This window comes from Wolffia australiana, chromosome 4 (assembly GCF_029677425.1).
Source record: "Wolffia australiana isolate 7733 chromosome 4, ASM2967742v1".
NCBI classification, from domain to species: Eukaryota; Viridiplantae; Streptophyta; class Magnoliopsida; order Alismatales; family Araceae; genus Wolffia; species Wolffia australiana.
In genome coordinates, this window is record NC_135838.1 from 14,429,986 (window position 1) to 14,454,160 (window position 24,175).

Genomic DNA, 24,175 nt, shown 5'->3' on the forward strand with positions numbered 1-24,175 from the left:
TTCACCTCTTCTTCCATGGCTTGGCAGGCTCCATCTTCATGTTCCCTGCTAAAAAAGAAAGAGCAGATCTTAGCTTTGATGATGGGAGAGTTACCTAGGAAGACATTCTTCAAGGCAGAGGTGAGCTCCTCCAATTTCTGGTTGGTCTCCCTTAGGCCCGCTTGTAGCTCTCCCTCCTTGGCGTTGACCTGCAGAACTCCTGCTCTCTTGGGCTGCACATTCCTCCCATTCTGATTGGCTCCAATCTCCTGCAAATCAGTTTCTGCAACTCTCTCCAAAATATCAAAAACTTCATCCTCATATGCTGTATAGAACGTTCCACCGGTAGCGAGATTTACTTTGTTTTTCATAAAATCAGAGAGAGACTCATAAAATATTTGGGCTAATTGACATTGTTCAATGCCATGGTGAGGACATTTCCTCAACAAATCATTGAATCTCTCCCATGACTCACTAAAAGCTTCTCCATCATGAGGATGGAAATTGTGAATTTCCCTTCTATAGAAATTCGTTTTGGAGAGAGGGTAGAATTTTGGCAGAAATTTTCCTTGCATCTCATCCCATGAGTTAAAGGTGATTCCTAAATTACGATACCAAGAAAATGCTTTGTCTTTCAAAGTTAGAGGAAAATATTTCATTTTTAAAATTTCTGTAGAAATTCCTGGAACGTTTTGAGATGAACACCTAATATGGAAGTCATCAAGAAATTCTAAGGGATTTTGAGCAGGCAGTCCATTAAATTCAGGTAGGGAATGAATTAATGCATTGTCATATCAAAAGGAGATACCGTCACCGATGTTAAGATTTACATCAGTTTGACGTAGGCTTCCCGACGGTGTCGACCTGTCAAGCATGGTCCTTCTCCTCTCATGATGCTGATGAATCTCTTCAGCCATATTCTCCTGCTGAATTTCAGGTTCTGTAACTGTAGAATCTGGAGAGGTGTCTCTAATGTCCTTCTCTGCAGATTTTTCACTAGCTCCTGAACGTGTTACTACCATAAATCTTCAGCAAACGGTTAGAATAACAATAGGCTGAGGATTGTTAAGTCCTTCAGCTCTAGGAGAATCAACAAAAATGACTGTAGATTCAGGAAAATGACTGTAGATTTGCAAAAAAATGACTGTGGATTCAAAGAATTGATTGTAGATTTAAAGAAAATAAAAATTCCTACTGTTATACCGTGCTCCCCGGCAGCGGCGCCAGTTGATAAGCTCAGATTTTATGTGTTTTTTAATGGTTATTTAGCAGTTAAGACGTGTGAGGTTCAGAGCTTATGCAACAAATTTATAAACCTCACGGCGTAAGGCGAGTGAGGGTCGATCCACAGGGAGCAGGAGAAAACAGCAGAAATTTCCTTCTTTATTCAATAGATATGTCACTTATCAATTTAAAATAAATATTAAACTCTGTTAAATGATCCTCAGGAAAATCACAGGATTCCTCTTTAATCCCCAGTTTAGTCGAAAGATTTAACTGCTATGGCTCTGATTAAGTTAAAGATTTAACTTAATAGAGGCTGTCTACAGAGAAGTTCTCTGTAGACAGTACCTTTGCCCTTGGGGGCAAAGGATCAAACACCTTGCGTGCGGGGTACCTGCGCAAGGTGTCTGCAGCGTCTGTGGCGCTGCGCGTGGCGCGTGGCTGCGCGGCGCTGCTGCGTGCAGCAGCTGTTGCGCGGCGGCGTGGCTGCGCGCGGCGTTGCTGCGGCTGCGTGCTGCGCGGCGTTGCTGCGCCGGCGCTGCTGCGTCAGCAGCGCTGTTGCGTCTTGGCGTGGCTGCGCGGCATTTGCTGCGTGCGACGGCGTTGCCATGCGGCGGTGCTGCTGCATGGCGGTGCTGCTGCGCGCAGTGGTTCTGCTATATCAAAGGGATTTTTGGGGAGGTTTGGGGAGGATGATCAGAACAAGCAAGAAACAAAGTTCAACTGAAATCAAGTCTAAAACGAAACAATCCTCAGTTGGAAAACATTGGAAGATCTGGTGACTCTTCCAACCCAACCAAAATTGTCTGAGAAGAGAGGGATTACAGGGCTGAAGCTTGAGATTTCCCCACGTCGGGTGTCACGTCCTCGCGGCGAGGCGTGGTTCTTCAATCCAAGCTATCTTCAGTCTGTTCTTCCTCTCCAACTCCAAAAGCTCATCAGCTCCTGGAGGGTGCAGAAATCCTCTTCTCCAAGCCCTAGTTTCCTTAGAGAAAATTCTGAACACCTAAACTCCTCTCTCAAGAGAGTATTTATAGGTTTTCTCTTAAGTCATGCCCAGGGGCATTTTCGTAATTTTTGCCACTTCGAATTTTTGCCCACTTCTGTTGATCCTCCTCTCTTCCTTGATCTTCTTAACCTGTTTCTGAATGTTCACTAGCCATAAAACGTTAAATATATTCCACTTGATTCAAAGAATCAAGTGGGGTTAGTGATTTCATAAAACAATACATATGCATGAACTTAGCATGAATTCACAAGATAATTGTAATGAATTTAAACTTGAGAACTTGATTATTTGATGACATATTTTAGAGTCATCACCCGCGCGCTAGTCATCTGCCTTGCAGGCTACGTGCTTGTAGTGATTTGGGCCTGTGCACTAACTGCCCACTTGCACAGGCTGCTACTTACATCTGCCCACTCCTCCATCCTCGTCCTTGCGCTCACCTCACTACCCACTGCCGTCGAAGTGGCGCTACTTAATCGATAGATCATCCTTTCTTCGTGCTCGTGAACGATGCTTCAAGAATTCCCCGTAACCTCATCATGCACTATCCGGTACCGAGGTTCTTTTACACTCTTTGGTATTCCATGTTCTTCATCAAGTGTTCCTCGAGAGTTTATCCATCGGCGTTGGGTTTGATTTGGATTTTGAATATTCAAGCGACTAGTTGAATAGGTTTTTGAATCTTCTAGCAGACTGCAGTTCAAATTTATTGATTTTGGTGCTGGGCATCACCGCGGTGGTTGAAGACAGTACTCCCGCCCTCGATGTGGAAAGGGGCTGAACCATCACTATTTCATCGGATTTAATTATTTGGAATAGATCATGTGATTTGTGGTCTGGTTTTATCCAGCCCATTCCCTAGTCGTCAGAGTATCCATCAGCCATAGTCATCTCGTCCCGGTCTTCTCTAAGCATCCTACATTAGAGGACATTCGATGGCGACAACAACAATGGTGCAAACGCAATCAGTTCTCGACCGTTGGACCGGGGTGGGGGCGCGTTCATCAGCGGGCCACTAGGAGGAGTTGGCGCCCTCAGTGGAAGGTCCCTACTAGCTCAAGTAGATGACTTAGCCTAAACAATACTAGCTGAGATGGCCTGTTGGTGCAGACTAACAAGATCTTCTACATCAGAGGAAGGTCCCTACTAGCTCGAGTAGATGACTCGTGATCCTCCTTGTAATTCTCATCACCTCCGATGGACCGTAATGGGCTACGTGTTCAAACCATCCCGTGGCTAAATAAATAGGTGTCAAGGGGTTTCTATCCACAATGACGCAATGATGTGGTATATGTATCCACATGTGATGAATTTTGAAATATGCAATGCGTGCAATTCAAATGTGGAAAATGAGAAAAAATGTGACACAGGTTGTTAGGGGCAAAAGTGAACACAATTGGCTTTGATACCAATATGATGCAACCAGAAGTTCCAGAATCGAGCGTCTTATGTTATACCAAAGGAAGGGGCAGTAGTGCGTAAGGTGAACATGGTTCGATGATCTGTCAGTTTTAAAACCGAACGAGAAGTATGACATCAACCCAGCTGATCTCGAATGATAGTCAAGTTGAATGATACGAGGGGTCGTGGCCCAGATAAGCTCCTAATGACCTAGGTTATTGACTCAAAGGGCTGATGGGTTAGGGAACAATCACAGTCTATGAGTGTCCCCACCGTCACCAGGAGCGATGCAAATCTGACACCAAAAGAAGAAATTCCCTTACTCAATTGCCGATGGCTTTTCCGAAGATGCGTAAATTCGGGGCACCAGAATAGACGAGGATGGTACTGAAGAACTTAATAATACTATAAAAAGGGGAACGAACAAGACATGACCTATGGACTCGGGCCCAGACATTCAAGATGGACCGCTGGCATCACTATTTGTCAAGGACATCTAGAGGATGGAGAGGCTGATATGTGGGTGGCATGATGAAGATTACATGAAAGTATGTCACGAAGCTCGAGCTGACAAAAAGTACCCGGCGTTCATGTACATGGCGTGACGAAAAGGAATCCCCAATTCTATTTTCCTTGCATTTTTCTGAACTTTGTCGTTGTGTTTTTGTTTGGGGAGGGCCTTCGTGCTTTGGCCCTTCCGTCGTACATCGACTGCATTTTACGGCCCGATTAGGGGTTTTCCCTAATTACGGGCCTCCCCTTGGATTCCCTCTCTGATGGAGGACCATCTCGAGGACAATGCCACGATGATGAAGAACCATCTCGAGGATGACGTGACGGGACGTCGTCAGCCACGCCGAGCAGCTCGCGCCGACGCTCGCCACCCGGGGTTTAAGTACTCCGCGTAAGAACTTTTATATTTTTATTTATACTCATTTTCATGTGTGTTTGTATTTTCGGATTCGTGGACTGGGCCAATGTTGTTGGCCCCCGTCCTCGTGATTTTTATTTTTTATGTTTGTATTTTGAATTTGTAAGGAGAGGCCGAACCACGTCCGCGACGGTTCGTCCTCTCCCACGTTCACTTGGCATCCATCCTGATGTGAAACGACAACGGCCGGGATCGATCGGCGCGTTTCACGTCACAGGGTTATGATGCGAATGTATGGGATGTAAGCCGAATGATGAGAAAATACGAATGAGCAGATAAGGACTTGATGGATAGCGACGTCGGCCGTACCGATCAATGAGAGACGAGTGAACCTAAGATCAAACTCCCAATGACCCGCTGGACCTACTAGACGTCTACTAAGTGAGGGGCATCTAACAGCCCTGGAGCATTCGGCGTCCAAGTCGGATGACAGTCCGTCTACCACAAGAATCCCTATGCTGGACAAGGTGGCTAGTCCTATCCGATGATGTTCGAGAATATCACGGTAGCGGATGCGATAGGGGAAGACGAGACTGTCGAAGATAATAATACTGGAGTTTATAGAGGGAAGACGAGACTGACCTTTGTATCGCTTAGTCCAAGGCATCCAAGTCGTCAAGCGGATGCTTAGTGTCGGGTCGTGCGGACGAGTGTCGTTGGCGAGGACAAAACCGGGTGCGGACGGTGCGGTCGTAACTACCAGTAGAGAGCTGAGTCCACGGGTGGCGTGCAACAAAAGTTGGAGCAGAGGGCGCACAAGGCGCGCACTTGGCTGGCGCACGGCGTAGTCGTGTGGGCGGGCAAGACAGCGAACCAAGTGTCGTGGGAATAGTCATGGGGGTGGGGCAGAAAACCAAGTAATCGGTTATGGCGAGGGTGGGAATCAAGAAATCAAGAAAGATGAGGCGAAGGAGAACGAAGGGAATCAAGGAGATATGGTGAGATCAAGAAATCAAGAAATCATGAAATCAAGAATTCAAGAAATCAAGAAATCAAGAAATCAAGGGGAAAGAAAGGGGGCGATCAAGAAAGACAAGAGGATGCGGTTGGGGATCAAGAAACGATGGGGAAAGGAGGGTGGGCGATCAAGAAAGGCAAGGCAGGCGGTTGGGAATCAAGAAACGATGGGAGAAAGGAGGGTAGGCGATCAAGAAAGGCAAGACGAGCGGTTGGGAATCATGAAACGATGGGGAAAGGGTGGGCAATCAAGAAAGGCAAGGCGAGGCGGTTGGGAATCAAGAAATGATGGAAAGGAGGGTGGGCGATCAAGAAAGGCAAGACGAGGCGGTTGGGAATCAAGAAACGATGGGAAAGGGGGCGATCAAGAAAGGCAAGACGCAGGCGGTGGGAATCAAGCGATGGGAAAGGAGGGTGGGCGATCAAGAAAGGCAAGACGAGGCGTTGGGAATCAAGAAACGATGGGGAAAGGGGGCGATCAAGAAATGGTGGAAGGGTGGAAAAGGTACCAAGAAATGGCTTTCTTGAAGTGTAACAACCAAGAACCTCCAAGAAAGAGGAGTTCTTGACGGATCTGGGGTGTGCTCCTCGGAGCAGATTTCCCGGTTGATGGCGTGTCGGCGACGCTTCTTGAATCTCCCAAGACCCCCGGAGTAATCTCGACGAAGGCCTCTTTCGATTCTTGATGGCGCCGGCTTCTTAAAACTCTTTCCTCGCACCGGAGTGATCTCGACGGTGCGCTTTAACACGTCTCCCTCGGAGTGATCTCGACAGGAGAGACGTGGGTTCTACCCACAGAGTGATCTCGACGTGGGGTGGGGCTAGCCAAACCCCCTACACTACTCTCTACGATAGGGGGAAGACGAATTGTGAATAAACTTTTCAACAATGACTCCAAGGTGTTCCTTGGGCATGCCATCCCCTTATATAGTGAGGATGGGTGCCAAGTGAACGTGGGAGAGGACGAACCGTCGCGAGGCGTGGTTCGGCCTCCCTTACAAATTCAAAATACAAACATAAAAAGTAAAAATGACGAGGACGGGGCCCAACAACATTGGCCCAGTCCACGAATCCAAAAATACAAACACACATGAAAATGAGCATAAGTAAAAAGATAAAAGTTCTTACGCGGGGTACTTAAACCCCGGGTGGCGAGCGTCGGCGCGAGCTGCTCGGCGTGGCTGATGTCATCGTGGCGTCGTCCTCGAGAGGGTCCTCCATCACATCCTCACTAAGGGGATGGCATGCCCAAGGAGCACCTTGGAGTCATTGTTGAAAAGTTTATTCGCAATTCGTCTTCCCCCTATCGTAGAGAGTAGTGTAGGGGGTTTGGCTAGCCCCACCCCACGTCGAGATCACTCAGTGGGTAGAGCCCACGTCTCTCCTATCGAGATCACTCCGAGGGAGACGTGTTAAAGCGCACCGTCGAGATCACTCCGGTGCGAGGAAAGTGTTTTAAGAAGCCGGCGCCATCAAGAATCGAAAGAGGCCTTCGTCGAGATTACTCCGGGAGTCTTGGGAGATTCAAGAACCATCGCCGACATGCCATCAATCAGGGAAATCTGCTCGTCTTTCTTGGAGGGTTCTTGGTTGTTACAGTTCAAGAATGCGATTTCTTGGTACCTTTTCCCACCCTTCCACCATTCCTGATCCATACCCCACCCTTCTCTTCGTTCTTGATTCACCCCACCACCGTTCTTGAACATCCTCCCACATTTCTTGAATTTCCCCTCTTTCCCCTCCCCCACATTTTCTTGATTCCTTCCCCTCGCCGCGTTTCTTGATTCTACCACGTCTGACCCAGTTTCTTGAACTTCTTGATCCGTCCCTTCGCGTTCTTGAAACCCCCCATCTCATTCTTGATCCGTCCCTCCACGTTCTTGAACCCTCCCCATCTCGTTCTTAATCCATCCCATCACGTTCTTGAACCTTCCCATCTCGTTCTTGATCCGTCCCTTCACGTTCTTGAACCCCCCCATCTCGTTCTTGATCCTTCCCATCTCGTTGTTGACCCTTCCCATCTCGTTCTTGATCCGTCCCTCCACGTTCTTGAACCCTCCCCATCTCGTTCTTGATCCATCCCATCTAGTTCTTGGTCCTTTCCCCATCTCATTCTTAACCCTTCCCCATTACCATTCTTGAACCCTCAATTCTCCCACGCTTCTTTCCTCTCGATTCTTGGCCCCTCGCCCTCACCTCCCGCTCGACCACCCTTCCACCGTTCATCGTCTGGCGCCCGCGCGAGAGGGTACCCCTCCCGCGCGCCTCTCTGCCCGCCGCTATAGGCGTCCGCGCGCCCTCGCCTACGACCACCGCGCCGCGTCCGCTCGCCAGTGCGCGCGTCGTGCTCCTCACGCCAGCCCGTGCGCACACACCAAAACACCTCCGCATGTGCCCGTCTATTGCCACATCCTTTGTCGTGGTCCCAAGGTCGGTTGACTTGATCACCTCCTGCGCCCATCGGTCCGACGTCCGAGCAATCACGCCAGAGTCGTCTACCAACACGTTACCATCTACACCACATCACCTGCCAGAACGAGATTTGACGTCGTAGATTAGCGGGACTTAAGGTTAGTCTCGTATCCCCTCCATTTACCAGCATTATTATCTTTTCCCGTCTCGTCTTCCGCTATCGCGTCCTCTGCCATTATTTTCATTACAATTCACGGATAGGATAGCCACCGTCGTCGAGCGTAGGAATTCTTTGAGGTTGATGGATATCCTTTGGCATAGACGCCGAACACTCCAGGGCCATGATACGCTCCTCATTGTCTAGACATCTAGTTAATTTCGCGGGTCCTTTGGGAGTTTGATCTAGGGATCATTCTTCTCTCGTTGACCGGTATGGCCGACACCGTTATCCGCCGATTCCCTCTACTGCTCATCTGCTATTTTCCCGTGCATTGAATTATATCTCACGTCATCGCATCATAATTCCCGTGACGTAATACGAGCCGCTCGATCCCGGCCGACATCGTATTACATCACTCTCTCCCACTATAAAAGGAGAAGAGATGCCCTAGAGGAAGAAGGAGAATTTTTTTTGGAGTTGATCAAGTTGCAGTTTGTTAGAATGGATTCCCCGTGAAGGAGAAGAAAAAGCCGTCGCTGTCACGCTACTGCCGCACGCCGCTGACATCTGCAGATCTCTTCTACCGCGCTGGACTGTGCCGTTGCCGCATCACCGCCGCTGCCGTCGCTTGCCACTCTCCAAGATTCGGTGGCGGCCCCCGGTCTGCTGCGGCGCTCGTCCCGATCACCACTGCTCCAACCGATGCCTGAACAGGATTTCCCGGTCAGTCGACCGCTAGCTGACTGCCCCGCTAGCTAAGCCGTCCCAACGCCCCAGCAAGGTGCTAGCCTGACTGCTAGCCCCGTCCACCCGGGCGTCCAACTGTGAGACGTCGGAGCACCTGTTCCCCACGGCCTACTGCCTGCCCTGCCCGCCACCGTCACCACTAAATAATTTAAGTGGGGGTGCAAGTGAGAAACGGGTTAGTCGCTGAGTTGACTCAGCGCAACTTGCCGATTGCGGCACTGAGTCAACACAGTCCAACCTAGATTAAAGTCCCGACGAGTCACATTGAGTTGACTCAGTGTGACTCGGATTTAAGTAAGGGCGCCGAAGGTAAATACATCGTTCCAAAGGGGCAGTTTTGTAAACATAAGAGGGGACTTAGGGCTTCAACGAGCTGCCGCTGCTGCAGCCGCACACCGTCGCTGCCTCTACCGCTGCTGTCGCACGTCGCTCGCCGTTGCCGAGTGCCACCGGCCACGGTCGCCCATTGATCGCCGCTGCCAGCCGCTTCCCGCCGTTGGTCGTGCCGCTCGGCGCCCCTTTTTGCACCACTGAATGCACCGGCTGTTGCCGTCGGCTGAGCTCCAATACCTGGCGCAGCCGCCTGCCGTTGGCCGCCGGACGTGCCTGCCTGGCACCCTTTTGAGCGCCACCGAGCTCATCAGCTGCTGACTTCGCCGAGCGCCGAAACTCAATGCGTTCGCCCGGATTCCCGCAGTCTGCCGCGCTCGCTCGGTGTCCTCTTCGGCACTGCCGAATGCCACTGCTATTACCGCCCGCCGAACACCGCTGCCGGGCATGCCCGCCCATCGCCCCCCGCCGAACGAGATTGCTCAGTGCCCTCCCGCCACCGACGGTCTCACCTCGGGTGCGCCATGCCACTCACGCCCTCTAGACGCCCACTGCCGGATCCTCCGTTCTAGCCCCCCCGACGACTGTTCCATCTCAACCTCAGTCTCGCCAGCCCGCTACGCCACGCCAATCAAGACTCAGCTTTGACCACCGCGACTACCGGACTCTCGTCCACAGGTCCGGCCGCTAACCCATCTCGCGCGTCATTATTTCTTGCAATACTTTACTCTATGCTCCACCATCGGACCTTGCCTTCATCTTTTCCCATATACTGAGTTCTGGGGGTAGACTTTTCTCTTGTTTTCCCTGCCCACCTCCTTGCTTCCGGGATAGGAAGTTGGATCAAGGATGCCCTTCACCATGACATCCGTCGATTGATCTAACGAGTCATTGGGAGTCGGATCGTACGTGACACGTACGACCGTTCTATTTCGGCTATCGTTGTACTCCTTGTTATCTCTATAACGCGCATTCACGCAATACATAACGACATTCTCGCACGTTCGACTCTGGCCTGTGTTACAACGCGCGCCGTCGATCCCGACCGTACGTGTTGCATCATATTGGTATCAGAGCTCAGTCGAGCTAAACCTCCGTGTTTAGCACCATCGACCCCGTTTTCTTTTTTCGCATTCACACGACTTATCATATTTCGAAATTCATAGCATACTGCATATGCACGCATATAGGAATCATACCTGTAGGACTTTTTGGAACATAGAATCTGGCTATCAACATGATTAAAACCCGCGGTCGAGTTCAGACCGCCCTAGATGAAGAACGCTACAAACAGGATCACTGATGTGACTGTGAGGCCGCCGAGCTTCCGTGCAAAGATCATCGGTTACCCCCTACCACCGAGGGAGACCCCCCGTACAGCGTGTCTACCAGGCCCGCGGGTCACCGATGGTGGCGACCGATCCCATGAGGCTCGAATGGAGGGCCCCCATCCCCGAGCAACAAGACGCGTCAGCCCCAAACACAGAGCGACCTGGCAAGGAGCAAGCGAATAGTCTTCCAGCGCCGAGATGATCGACCAAAGCCTGTGCAATCGAGCACCCGCCCAACCCAACAGCAGCTCTAGGCACGTCCCCAACCCCCACTGGCACCGTCTGATCGACGGCCCTACTCGAGGCCGTCGAATGACCGATACCGACAACTCCACTAAAGTCAGCCAGACGATCACCCTCGCCGACCTGACGACCGCCACGTTGGTGAGCGCTACTCATGGCGGAATGATCGCCATAGGCCGCACATCGATTACTACGCTCCCCAGCACGACTACTACGAGCCACAGGACGATCAGTATCCCGAGGGCGACTATTCCCTGGACGACCCCTACACGAGACAGGAAGGTTGACTCCCCGGCCGATACTACAAGTGTGCCCACTTCTGAGGACCGGAAGTTCACTACCCGGACGATCATCCTAAGGGTGACCGCCCTCGCCGATCAGGAGACCGCTACCCCGAAGACCGCTACCCGGACGGTCCTTATCAGGATGATCGTCCCCATCGCTAGGGTGACCCCTACCTCGGCCACTGACATCCGGACGACCATTATCCGGATGACCATCTCCGCCGACCATGCGATCCCTACCGTAGGGAACGCCATCCGGACAACCGTCATCTAGATGATCATCCCCGACGACAAGGTGATCATTTTTTACGATGATTGCTACCCTGTTGAACGCTGATAGTACCTAGATGACCACTTCCCGGATGATTGCTACTGAGATGGCCGATACGGGGATCGATACAATCCCAGGGATTAACCCCGATGATGACCGTGATCGCACGATGATGACAATGAAGACGAACGAGCACGACAGCGAGAGGAACATCACCGCCAGGTTCAGCGGAGCATACGCATGGATGTTCCCCCCTTCATGGGTAGTCGAGACCCGAAGGATTACAAGGATTGGGAACGCGAGTCGAAGAGCTACTTCAAGTGGTACGACATGGATGACGATCTGTACGTCACCTTTGCCGAGACCCGACTGGGAAAGGAAGCCAAGATATTTTGGCTGAATGAGGTTGAAGCCGCAGCGAGGCACCGAGATCACCCCATGACGTGGGACGCCATGATGCGCCGACTGAGGGACAAGTATGTCCCCACACACCACATGACGCACATACTCTTGAGATGGCTGGACCTGAAACAGGGTCGGCGAAAGGTACGGGACTACATCACGGAGTTCAAATAGTGTCACATGTACTGCACGACCATAGATAGGCCAGAACAGCAGATTGCCTTTTTCGTTCATGGCCTAAAGCCCTGATGCAAAATGCCGACGGCCGGGATCGAGCGGCGCGTTTCGCGTCACAGGAATAATGATGATATGATGCAAACACAATGAGATTTTTATGATCGAGCAGTTAAGACACAAGGAGATAACGCGATGGACGGTGACGATCACCAAATAGATTGATCCGAAAGTCAGACTCCCAATGACCCTCAAGACCACTAGACGTCTAGACGAGAGGGGCGTCTAACGGCCCTGATAAGTTCGGAATTTAAAGATCAAGTGACAGACCATTTACCTCAAGAAAGTCTTGCTCCCACAACAGTGGTTGTTCCTAATCCGTCGTCGAGTGATGAGTGGCGGCAGAGGATGCGATAGCGGAGGACGGCGCTGGAACAGGTAATAATACTGGTTAAGGAGGGAGAGGAGACGAGCTGACCTTAAAATATGTAGTCCACGGCGTATCGAAGACGGGCGTAGAGATAGCGTTCGGGACGGATTCGTCTTGTCGAGGTCGGAATGCCGGAGGGATCAACGTGGCTTGGCGCAAGTGACGGGCGGCACCGGCCGCAACTGGCAGTGGCGGTGGCGTGAAACCACGGTACAGGCAGAACGGGCGCGCAGGGGGTTGATGACGCGGGCGGCCTCGGCGCGGCGTGGAGCCACAGAGTGCAGAACCGTGGCGATTGGCGGAGCGGCGGGCGAACTTCGCGCGCACGGTCGGATCACGGCTGGCGCGAAGTCGCGGCGCTGGCGGCAGCGCGCGCGGCGCGGAGTCGCGGGCGAATGGGTCCACGGCGCGTGGGTCGCGCACAGCGGGTCCCGACGCGGGCGATGATGCGGGTGGTCGGGAATCGGGTTTGGGGCGGGGCGCAATGGGAGAAGTGGCGGTCGAATCAAGAAAAGGGGGAAGCCAAAGGGTGATGCAAGAATGGGGTGGTTATAGTCAAGAACGATGGAAGATGGTGGGGAATGGTCAAGATTGATGAGGGTGAAGAGGAAGATTCAAGAAACGATGGGGAAAAGAGGGTGGGCGATCAAGAGAGGCAAGAGGAGGCGGTTGGGAATCAAGAAACGATGGGGAAAGGAGGGTGGGCGATCAAGAGAGGCAAGCGGAGGCGGTTGGGAATCAAGAAACAAAGGGGAAAGGAGGGTGGGCGATCAAGAAAGGCAGGGTAGGGGGAGGGCAATCAAGAAAGGCAAGAAGAGGTGGTTGGGCGATCAAGAAGGGCAGGGGAAGGGGAAAGGGCGATCAAGAAAGGGTAGGGGAAGCGGTTGGGCGATCAAGAATTTCAAGAAAATGGGGGATGAGAATGGGTGGCGTTCAAGAATCAAGGAAAGATCAAGAAATGGGGTTAGATGATCAAGCGAGGGTGAAGGGGTGGCGTCCAAGGAAATGTGGGCGAGATGGGCTGGATGAAGGAGAAGGGGGGGGGGGGGGGATGGGTAGAGCCAAGAACCTGGCGTGGTGAGTTCTTGGTGGGTCGCGGGTGGTTCTCCTCGTTGGAGATGATTTCACGCAGCGCGGCGCCCGAGTCGTCGCGAACCTTCGAGGACGCCCAGAGTGATCTCAATGGGTGCTCTCTCGATTCTTGATGTCAACAGCTTCTTGAAAATCTTCAACGTACCGGAGTGATCTCGACGGTACGGTTGAACACGTCGCGCCCGGAGTGATCTCGACGGACAGAACGTGGGCTCTACTCCTCGGAGTGGTCTCGGCGAAGAGGTGGGGCTAGCCAAACCCCTACGCTACGACTACGATAGGGGAAGATTCTTGAAACAATTTCAATTCAAAAACTTCCAAGTAGTCCTTGGGCATGCCCTCCTTATATAGGGAGGAGGGGTGCCAAGGAGACGTGGGGAGGGGTTGAACCGTCATGAGACGTGGTTCGACCTCTCCTTACAAAATCAAAATACAATCTTAAAATGAAAATAAAGACGAGGATGGGCCCTACGATACTGGCCCAATCCATAATTCGAAATGCAAAGAAAATACACATAGAAAAAACATAAATTGTTCGAACCTACCCGGAGTACTTATACCCCGGGTTGCGGACGTCGGCACGAGCTATCCGACGTGGCTGCTGGCGAGTCGTCGTCGGTCGTCCGGCTGATGTCGTCGTCGTCATCAGGTCGTCGTCGGCATGATACGGCTTAAGCCCTATCTACAAGATGAACCTGTTAAAGAGCAATTGCATATCTGTCTAGTGGAATCCCCAAGTAAATAAATAATCTGCATTTCTTATTAACCTTTTTCTTTTAGTAGTGGTTTGTTTTCAGGAATAAAGCGATCATTAAGTTGGGGAAATGAACAATAACATGAATAAATGCACAGTTTGCACTTTTCTTTTCCTTTTATTTTACTTTTTTATGGAATAGGGACATTGCATGCATCAAATAGGGGGGAGAACATGGTTCCAGTGGGTAGAACATGACATTAAATGATTTTTCTTTGAAAACATGATTTTACATTTCTATATACTCTAAGCAAGAAATGTTGGCTAGCATCCTCAGCCATGAGCCTAAAGGGAAATAGCATGTCTAGGAGAAGAAAGACTTCGTAGTATCTCCCTAATAAGATCACCTAGAAGAGAGCCAACTCAGTCTTTAGATATTGGGCAAGATTCTCTAAGGGAACGTCGGCTCCAGTTTGGTTGATGATGGAAGTATTCATATCTCAAACAAAAATCTGATTTTCAAGTTCTGATCTCAACCCTTCTTTGACCCACCCTATAATAAAGAGCAAAAAAACCTTAAGGCAAGTACTATGTTGTAGAGTGAACCTAATGCAAAGACCCATGTATCTTGAATAAGTGGCTTGGCCGCAAATAAGTGTCATGCATGTTCACCCCAATACATCTGCATACCTTTGAATAAGTGAAGCCCAATGCAAAGACACATTGAATAAGTGGCTTGGACGCAAATAAGTGTCATGCAAGAAGGCAATTCACATTTTTTTTGGAAAAAATAATGCTCTAGCAGATTGTAGAGGGCAGCTCTATTAGCCACATGCCCAAGTGATCCTTACAAGCCAAAGGAAAAAGTCTCATAAAATTAGGGTGGGGAAAATATTTTTGAAACCTTGTTCTTCTCTACATGAGCATGAATATATTCGTTATCCCATACAGGAGTCTAGATTCTTAAGAGAAAGATCTTCATCCCATATACTGACTTGAGTGGAAAATTTTCCTGAATGACTCTTCTGCTAGGGGAATTTCCTTAAAAGGTCTTTGAAGAAGATGCTCAAAAGTCAACAATCCTAGAATGTATCTTCCCTTGCTACTGCTAGGGACTAGCAACATTTTAAGCTGGGGGATATTTGATAAACTCAAATGAGGGTAGTTATTTCCATGCATTAATCATCTTATATCTTCTAAAAGTAAGTACATCATTCCCAAAACTGCTTGTTTTTGCATAGTAATGAGATCATGCCTTTTCACTACCCTAAAGATGAAAAAACTTACATTTCTACTTAATTAGTGTTTCCATCAATGATTTGACATGAATTTCACAAGTTAAACAGTTCTGGAGTTACTCTTAATTGGATTTGAGGGATATTTCTAACCCCCACTTGACTCATTGAGTCAAGTGGGATATGAATCTAACGATTTCCCTAGTGTGTTGACTTTTCAGGTCAGGGTTGACTTTTCATGGTCATAAAATTACGAAATTTTATGGGAAAGTCAAGAAAGTAGTCTGAAAGCTTGGGACAAAAATTCAAGTCAAAAGGAGCAAAGATCAAAAAGATACATGCTGACCAGTGGAGGTGACTCAATTGATAGGCTTGGTGCAAAGGAGCTTGAAGGAGACCTTCTAGAATGTCCTCGGAGACTTCCAGGTTGATCAAAACATATGGGCGTGACTCCAGATGGCAGATCCTGGTTGGATGAGAGCCCAAGGTCGAGATCTAGGACAAGATCCATGAGGTGGAACCCATCCATCCATCAATTCCAGCCCAAATCCAAGGGCTAGAGATGATTTGTAACAAACTCTAACCAACTCTAACCAACTTGTTCTGTTCCCTCCAAATTTGACCTGGGGGGAAAGAATCTGGTTGGTTGGGGTCTGCTCACCTGGATTGAAGCTTCAAGAAATCAATCCATGATCCAACAACCAAGAATGACTGAAACAAACACATGTACCCCTATAAAAGGGCCCCCCCTCACCCTCTTTGAGGCCATCCAAGAATTGAGTATTGTTTTCTTTACTTTGTGTCTTTCTTGAGCTTGTTCCTGGGTCCATCTTCATTCAGAAGGTGCAAGGAGTCTTCTAGAAGCGTCCTGGATCTTGAAGCCAGTTGGTAGGGAGTTGGAGCAACAATCTTGGGCCATCTGTGGTGTGACAAAAAGGTTACGCTGTTCTTTCCACCCTATCTCCTTTTTGAATTCTCTTAAGCTTCTTGGCTATACTTCGGCAGATATCCAACGTCTCAAGCTTTCCAACGCCTACTCACACGTGTCAAACCGATATCTGGAACTCCAGATATCATCGTTTTGGTCCATAGCACGTGAGAGGACCTCCGCGCGCGGTGGAGCGGCGAAGCCCAGCGCACAAGCAGTGACGGAAGCGCCCAGGCTTGTGCGCTATCTCTCCCCTCCTCTTCTTTTTTCCATTCAATTAATTCAGAATTTTTTATCTCTCTCTAGAGACGATAAAAAATTCTGAACAAATTCTCAAAAATCATTTTCAATCTAAACTTTCTACAGAAATATTTTACACTTGGTAAAATTCATATCGTCCTTCTTAATTGAACATTTACCTTCATAATCACTAAAAGCTTTACAAAAAAGGTTATATGAATCTTGAACTTGCAATACTAGTTGAAAATCTTTCTAACTAACTACCTAGCTCCCTGAGGGATCGACCCTTACTAAAATACTACTAGTAAGGAAATTAAATTGTTGATTGGTACTTAACTATCCTTACAAATGACTCTCAATCAAATTGTACCCCTTAGTTAGGACCAATCATCCGCCCCGAGTACTAGGGCGACTACGAGCACTGGGTGGGCGAGGAACACCCTCCCCACATTGAAGGTTGCTAGCGCAACAATGACAATGCCGACCAACTCCGTTACTCCCACCTCATTTGTGGACTCCACCGCTGGATTCCCCGCCCCGACGACTAGCGGGATACAGAGTTTCAAATGCAAGGGGTTCGGCCACAAACGGTCCAACTGCACCTCCTTGAACTTCATAGACTTCAAGGGGAACAGGATTGACCCGCCCCCGGGGGAGGACAACGAGGTGGATGTCTACCAGGGCGAGTGCCCCGAAGATGACAACCTTGCAAAATGCTCCTCGATCTTTTACGTCTATTTGAAGTTCGGAGATCAAATCTGCAAGTTGAACGTCAACATAGGGAGCTGAATAAACTCAGTCTCCGAAGATGTCGTGGCCAATCTTGGCCTGGCTTTAGTTCCCCATCCGGCACCTTACTACATGTCGTGGGTTGATGCTTCCACCCTTTCAGTGAAGCACCAGTGTGCCATCCCACTGAAGATGAGCACGTATGAGGATACCGTTATCTGCGATGTACTACCCATGCGGATCGGTAGTATCATCCTCAGACAGCCGTGGTTATTCGACCACAACGTCCGATTAGATGGCCGGGCAAACAACGTATCGTTCGTGTTTTGCAGGCGCCAGCTCTTATGGTACTCGTCGGTGAGGGCGCCTACGCGACCCCGCGCCGAAGCCCGTGACCACTAATGACGGCCCTGACCGCAAGACAAAGCCCCTTGAGAGCCATGGTGCCCGTTAGTCCCGAACGGGTGTATTTTCCGACACGGACTTTTGGAGCATCCCGACAAAACACCTGTGTGTTTCGCACTTGCCCTCGACGTTCCTACACGGAGTCCACTACTCACGACATCGCGGAACTGGCCGAGCTCCTGTCAAAGTTTGGCGAGGTGTTTTCCCGACAAGTTCCCCGACGCGCTCCCGCCAGTGCGCAGCATTCAGCACACCATTAACCTCGTGCCGAGAGCATCGCTTCAAAACTTTCCCCACTACCCGGTGAAGTATGAGGAGCTATACTGACAGGTGAAGGAGCTCCTGTCAAAGGGCCTCATCCGTGAGAGCCTTAATGACGCCGGACGTCGTCAAGATGTCATCCACTCGTCACTAAGGGTACAGACTTGGTATCGTATCGAGGACTAATCGGACAGTGTCGGCCGACGTCGTCCGATGGATGCAAGTGAACAGATAAAATGACGATGATGTATGTATGAAAGTCCTACTATCGTACGTGCGTGTGACGACGAGCAGTGGGGGGCCGTTCCAGAGAATAGACGGGTCGCCTTGAGTGAGGCCGAACGGGTCTCCTGAACCTCACCTGAGAGGGTCGAGGGCGAGTTCGTCGCCGAACGGGGATACCCCGCTGAAGTGCTCACACGCGTTGGGGGGTCCCGACTCGTACTGGACAGGTAAGACTCTCGTGCAATTTCATCATTTTCTCCACCTGACTCACTCTCACCTATCTAACCCGAGCGCGGAGGAGGCAATACGAAAGTATACTAAAGAATGTAAGAGACATAAAGAGTGCAAGGCAAGGGGTACCTTCGTCGCACTGGCGACGTCTTTCTCGTACCAATGGGCTCGGAGGGACCAGGGTTAGAACCGCTGGGGATGGACTCACGAGGAGGGAGAGATGGCGACGATGCGGACGGGATTGCGTCGAGGGACGTTGGGGAGTGGCAGAGGCGGCACCCTGAGCAGGACCCCTGCCGTGACCGCGAGCGAACCGTAGATGCCTGGCAGGAGGGACGCAAAGTACACGATCGTGGGTCACCTAGGGCGCAAACGTTGGCGGGCCGCGGCTGTAGGTGCAGCAGAAGGCGCGGTGCGGGGCCGACGCGTGCAGGAGCTCAGCGGGCGGCGGGCGCCGCTTGATGGGCCCGGCCGTCAGATGGACTGCGCTCGATTGCGGGTGCGCGGTCGTCGCTGGCGTGCGGTGCGCGTCGAGGGCGGGCGCGGCCATCGACGGGGTCAGGAACAGGGTCGCGCGCGCGAGGATTACAAGCGCATCGACGCCGAGCTCAGCTTCCCTACGGCGGTTGGTGCGCGAGCTCTGGCTGGAAGGCGAACTAGCGGGCGAGTAGGCGGCTGAGGCGGCTCCTCGGGTGGCAGCGTGACCGACAGCGGTGGCGAGGGATGTGGGCGGTGGCGTGACCGGCGGCGGCGGCGAGAGAGTCGTGGGCGGTGGCGTGACCGGCAGATCTAGGGGCGGCAGTGGCAGTGGAAGGACGTGGGCGGCGGCGTTACCGGCGGCGGTGGCGAGAGATACGTGAGCGGCGGCGTACCCGGCGGCAGTGGTGGGGGAAATGTGGCGACGGCGAATGGGCGGAGGACGGTCAATCTCCCTTCTCCCCTTCATTCTCCTCCTCCTTCTCCTTCTTCTTCTTCTTCTTCTTCTTCCTTTCTTCTTCTTCCTTCCTCCCACGATCTGACTCTTCAACTTCCACGTTAAAATAACTTCCAATTCAAGAGTGAGTCTTTGGACGCCTCCCCCCCCCCCCTTATATAATGGGTGAAGATGGGCCTCCTGAGAAAAACAAACAAGAGTGAAATGAAAAAGGGAAAACTATAAGGAAAAACGCTTGTCAGGCCCATGGGAGGGGAAGATTTCCTCATATGGGCTCTTCCCCTGACTACACGACAACTAAGGAGACGACGATGCCGAAGATAAAGGAAGTAAAGGTAAGAAAATAAAACAAAGGGAAAAGTGGGCTGCTCCAACAATGAAGTGGTGCGTGCATTACGCCGAGTATCTGAACTCGGGGTCTCACGCCGCTGCGGCGGCTCGTCTTGCCGGCTGGACACGTGTCAGTGGCGGGCTCGATGACAACGATGGCTCCTCGCGTGCTGGCTCGATGACGTCCGGCGGTGCTGCGCTATCACTTAGCCCATGCGCAGTCCCTACACGCGCCCAAGAAAGATGGTGCGTGGCGCATCTGCTGCGACTCTCGGGCCATCAACAAGATCACCGTGAAGTACCAATTCCCGATTCCCCACATAGAAGATTTGTTTGATCAGATGGCCGGAGCGACTATCTTCTCGAAGATTGACCTTCATAGCGGATACCACCAGGTATGCATCTGTTCTCCCTAGTAGTGCTCCCAGTCTTCTCGTAGGTGGTAGCGAGGTGGAGGCGCCTCAGGATCCCATGGTCGTCCATGGTAGTAATGAGGATGTACATCCCCATGATAACCTATATGAGAGAGTACCTCCTCTCGGAGTGGATAACTCGCATCGTGATAGTACGGAGGACTATCCCGGGATCGACATCTATAGCTTTCAGGTTGGCTATATTGGTCCGGTCGATCCTTGTAGTAAACGTCTCGGTGAGGTGCCAGGTGATAGGGTGGCCGCTCCTCTAGGTCTTCGCGGTCATACTCCCATGGCGGGGATCCTCATGGGTCATCGCGGTGATACTCCCTTGGAGGGGATTGTCGGCGGTCATCACGGTCATGCTCCCATTTGTCAGCTCGTTGGTATCGAGGAGGTGGGACCTCGGGGCCTCGAGGTTGGTACTCCGGGACGGAATTCTCCTGCATGGGAGCTTTTCCCGGTCGTCGGGAAACATCTCGAGCAAAGGGCTCGTCATAGGCCTCGTCTACCGGTGCCCTACGAGTAGGGATGGTGCTAGAAGATCTCCGGTCTTCGGATGCTCGAGGTGATCATGTATGAACCATCCTATGGTCAACCATTCATGGCCTAAAAAATGCCTAGGGGTATGCGCGTGATGGATGAAATATTATGACGTGTAAAATGCCGATGAACCAATAGGATGTGCACAATATGATGTGAATGATTTTCAAAATAATGACGTGCACAATCCAATAAAATTTCTTTAGTGATATGCTACCGACCGTGTTAAGCGAAAGCTAACACGACCGGCTCTGATGCCAATATGATGTAATACGACGTCAACCGGGATCGAGCAGCTCGTATTACGTCACAGGAATTATTATGCGATGACGTGAGATGTAATTCAATGCACGGGAAAATAGCGGATGAGCAGTAGAGGGAATCGGCGGATAACGGTGTCGGCCGTGCCGGTCAACAAGAGAAGAATGATCCCTAGATCAAACTCCCAAATGACCCACGAAATCAACTAGACGTCTAGACAATGAGGAGCGTATGACGGCCCTGGAGTGTTCGGAGTCTATGCCAAAGAATATCCGTCAACCTCAAAGAATTCCTACACTCGACGACGGTGGCTATCCTATCTGTGAATTGTAATGAAAATAATGGCAGAGGACGCGATAGCGGAAGACGAGACTGGAAAAGATAATAATGCTGGTAAACGGAGAGGAGACGAGACTAACCTTAAGTCCCGCTAATCCACAGCGTCAAATCTCGTTCTGGCAGGTGATGTGGTGTAGGTGGTAACGTGTTGGTAAAGACTGTGGCGTGATTGCTCGGACGTCGGACCGATGGGCGCAGGAGGTGATCAAGTCAACCGTCGGATGAGAATCTGATGGTAGTCGATAACACGTCAACGACAGAGGTAAGTGCACCGCCCGCGCGACGCGTACAATGTGCACGCACGGGCGGTGACGTGGTACCTGCGGATTTGTCTGCGTAATGAGAACCGCAGGTGCCACGTTCGTGCTCTATTTATACAACTATTTTTTTTTTTACCTTTCTCTTTCTATTTTTTCCTTTTCGCTAGGGGGTACGTGGCGCAACGAGGAAGCACCCGCCTAAAGAAGTTGAAATGGCGTCGCCAATGAAATGGCGACACCTCAACCTGCGGTTAGGAGAAATAAATAAATAAATAAACGGATTAATCCAATGGGTAACATTGGTCTAAATTCATTTATTCGTAACTTTTAATCCAGAACTCCGATTGAGATGATTTTTTTATGGATCATTGAGATCAAACCTGTATCGATAGATATAAATTAATTACTAATTAGGGGTAAAATTGTAAGTTATTCAATTTTACCTAGGTATAAAAGCTGAATTTCGAGAAGAGGGGGTTATTCTTGATGGTTCTCTATCACAGCTGCAAGACAGAGAGGAGCCCCAGCCTGGATCAACCTGTTTGGTACATTTCCCTTCCATTGTATTTGGATTTTGTGCATTTTGAATGAAATTAGTTCAATTTGTTGTTTCTTCTTCTTGATTCTGATCTGAACTTCTAAATCGCTTGGCTTGAGCGGCATGTACAGGCCCTGATTAGGATTGAGAGGAGAATTTGAGGGATTTAACTAGGCATTCAACTGCATTCCCAAAGAAAAACTCTAAACAAATTAGATTTAAGTTTTGGAGATTAAATTACCCCATTTCATTTCTGAATTATCAAACTTGCAAAACCAACCAAACCCAAATCAAAACTTCCCTCTCAACCTCTCTAATTTACCTCTTTGACCCTTTTATTTGGATCAAAGAAGCCAGTTTAGAGCTCCCTATTTCTTCTATTCATCTCATCTCTTCTACCCCCCCTTCTAAACTTCTCTTCTAATTAGGGTGAGTTGATCCTCATTGAAGATCATATTCACTCTAATTAGGGTTAAACTACCAAGAAGATCATCAAATTTAATTCCTTACTAGCTTCCGTTGGACGACACTCGTACTTATCACTATATATCTTAAGTAGAGTTTTTATAAATTTTATTGCATAAGCCAAAATTCACAACGACAATGGCTAAAAATTGTATACTTTTTACCCCTATTTTTGGCTTATCACAAGTTCCTTGTTCATTGGCAAGGCCGACCATCGAGCGAGGACACGTGGATCTCAGAGGAGGACCCACGGCGGCGCCTACGCCTTGATCTCATCCAGCCCTTGGACAGTCTCATCGGCTCAAACTCGTCGGAGCCGAGTTCCCCCCACCCGGGGAGGATGATGGGGGACCATCCGCAAGCTGAAGCACTAGGTCTACCCGTGCCAACACGTCAGCAACCACATCCCGAAGCTCGAGCTGACAAGAAGTACCCGGTGTTCAAGTACACGGGTTGACAATAAGGCGTCCCCAAATCTATTTTCCTCGCATTTTTCTGAACTTTGTCATTGTGTTTTTGTTTGGGGAGGGCCTTCGTGTTTTGGCCCTTCCGTCGTACTTCGACTGCATTTTACGCCCCGATTAGGGGTTTTCCCTAATTATGGGCCTCCCCTTGGGTTCCCTCTCTCCCACTATAAAAGGAGAAGAGATGCCCTAGAGGAAGAAAGAGAATATTTTTTGAAGTTGATCAAGTTGCAGTTTGTTAGAATGGAGTCCTCGTGAAGGAGAAGAGAAAGCCGTCGCCGTCATACTGCCGTCGCCGTCGCCGCCCGCTGCTAACGTCTGCAGATCTCTTCTATCGCGTCGGACTGTGTCGTTGTCGCATCACCGTCGCTGCCCTCGCTTGTCGCTCTCCAAGACTCGGTGCTGGCCCCCGGTCTGCTGCGGCGCCCGTGTCGATCACCACCGCTCCAACCAACGCCTGAACAGGGCTTCTCGGTCAGCCGACCGCTAGCCCACTGCCCCACCACCTAAGTCGTCCCAACGCCAGACCAAGGTGCTAGCCTGACTGCCAGCCCCGTCCACGCGGGTGTCCAACTGCGAGCCGCCGGAGCGCCGCTTCCCCATGGCCTCCCGCCTGCCCTGCCCACCACCAGCACCGCTGAACGACCGAAGCGCGGGTGGAAATGGGAACCGGGTTAGTTGCTGAGTTGACTCACCACGACTGGCCGATTCCAGCGATGAGTCAACTCAGTCCAACCCAGATTTAAGTGCCAGCGAGTCACACTGTGTTGACTCAGTGTGACTCAGATTTAAGTAAGGGTGCCGAAGGTAAATACATCATTCCAAAGGGGCAGTTTCATCAACACAAGAGGGGACTTAGGGCTTCAATGAGCCGCCACCGCCGTCGCCGCCACCACCGCCGCACACCGCCGCACACCGCCACCGACGCTGTTGCCGCCTCTACAATTGCTGCCACTGCCTCTGCAGCTGCTGCCACACGTCACTCACCGTTGCCGAGCGCCTTTGTCCACGATGGCCCATTACTCGTCACTGCTAGCTGCTTCGCTCCGTCGGTCGCGTCGTTCGGCGCCCCTTCCGACGCCATCGAACGCACCGGGTGCCGATATCTGGCACAACCGCCCGCCTTTGGCCGCCGGACGCGGCTGCTTGGCACCCTCTTCAGCGCCACCGAGCGCATCGGCTACCGACTCCGCTGAGCGTCGAAACTCAGCGCGTTTGCCCGGATTCCCGCACCCGATCGCGCCCGCTCGGTGCCCTCTTCAGCACTGCTGAATGCCATTGCTATTGCCGCCCGCCAAACACC

At 50.8% G+C, this 24,175-nt stretch overlaps 1 non-coding gene across 1 annotated transcript; it reads left to right on the top strand.

The window, feature by feature from the left end:
* Positions 1 to 400: 400 nt before the first annotated feature.
* Positions 401 to 506, top strand: LOC144702844 (small nucleolar RNA R71). The gene has a single exon (XR_013581417.1). It is a non-coding gene; the product is annotated as a small nucleolar RNA R71 (small nucleolar RNA).
* The last annotated feature ends 23,669 nt before the right edge of the window (positions 507 to 24,175 follow it).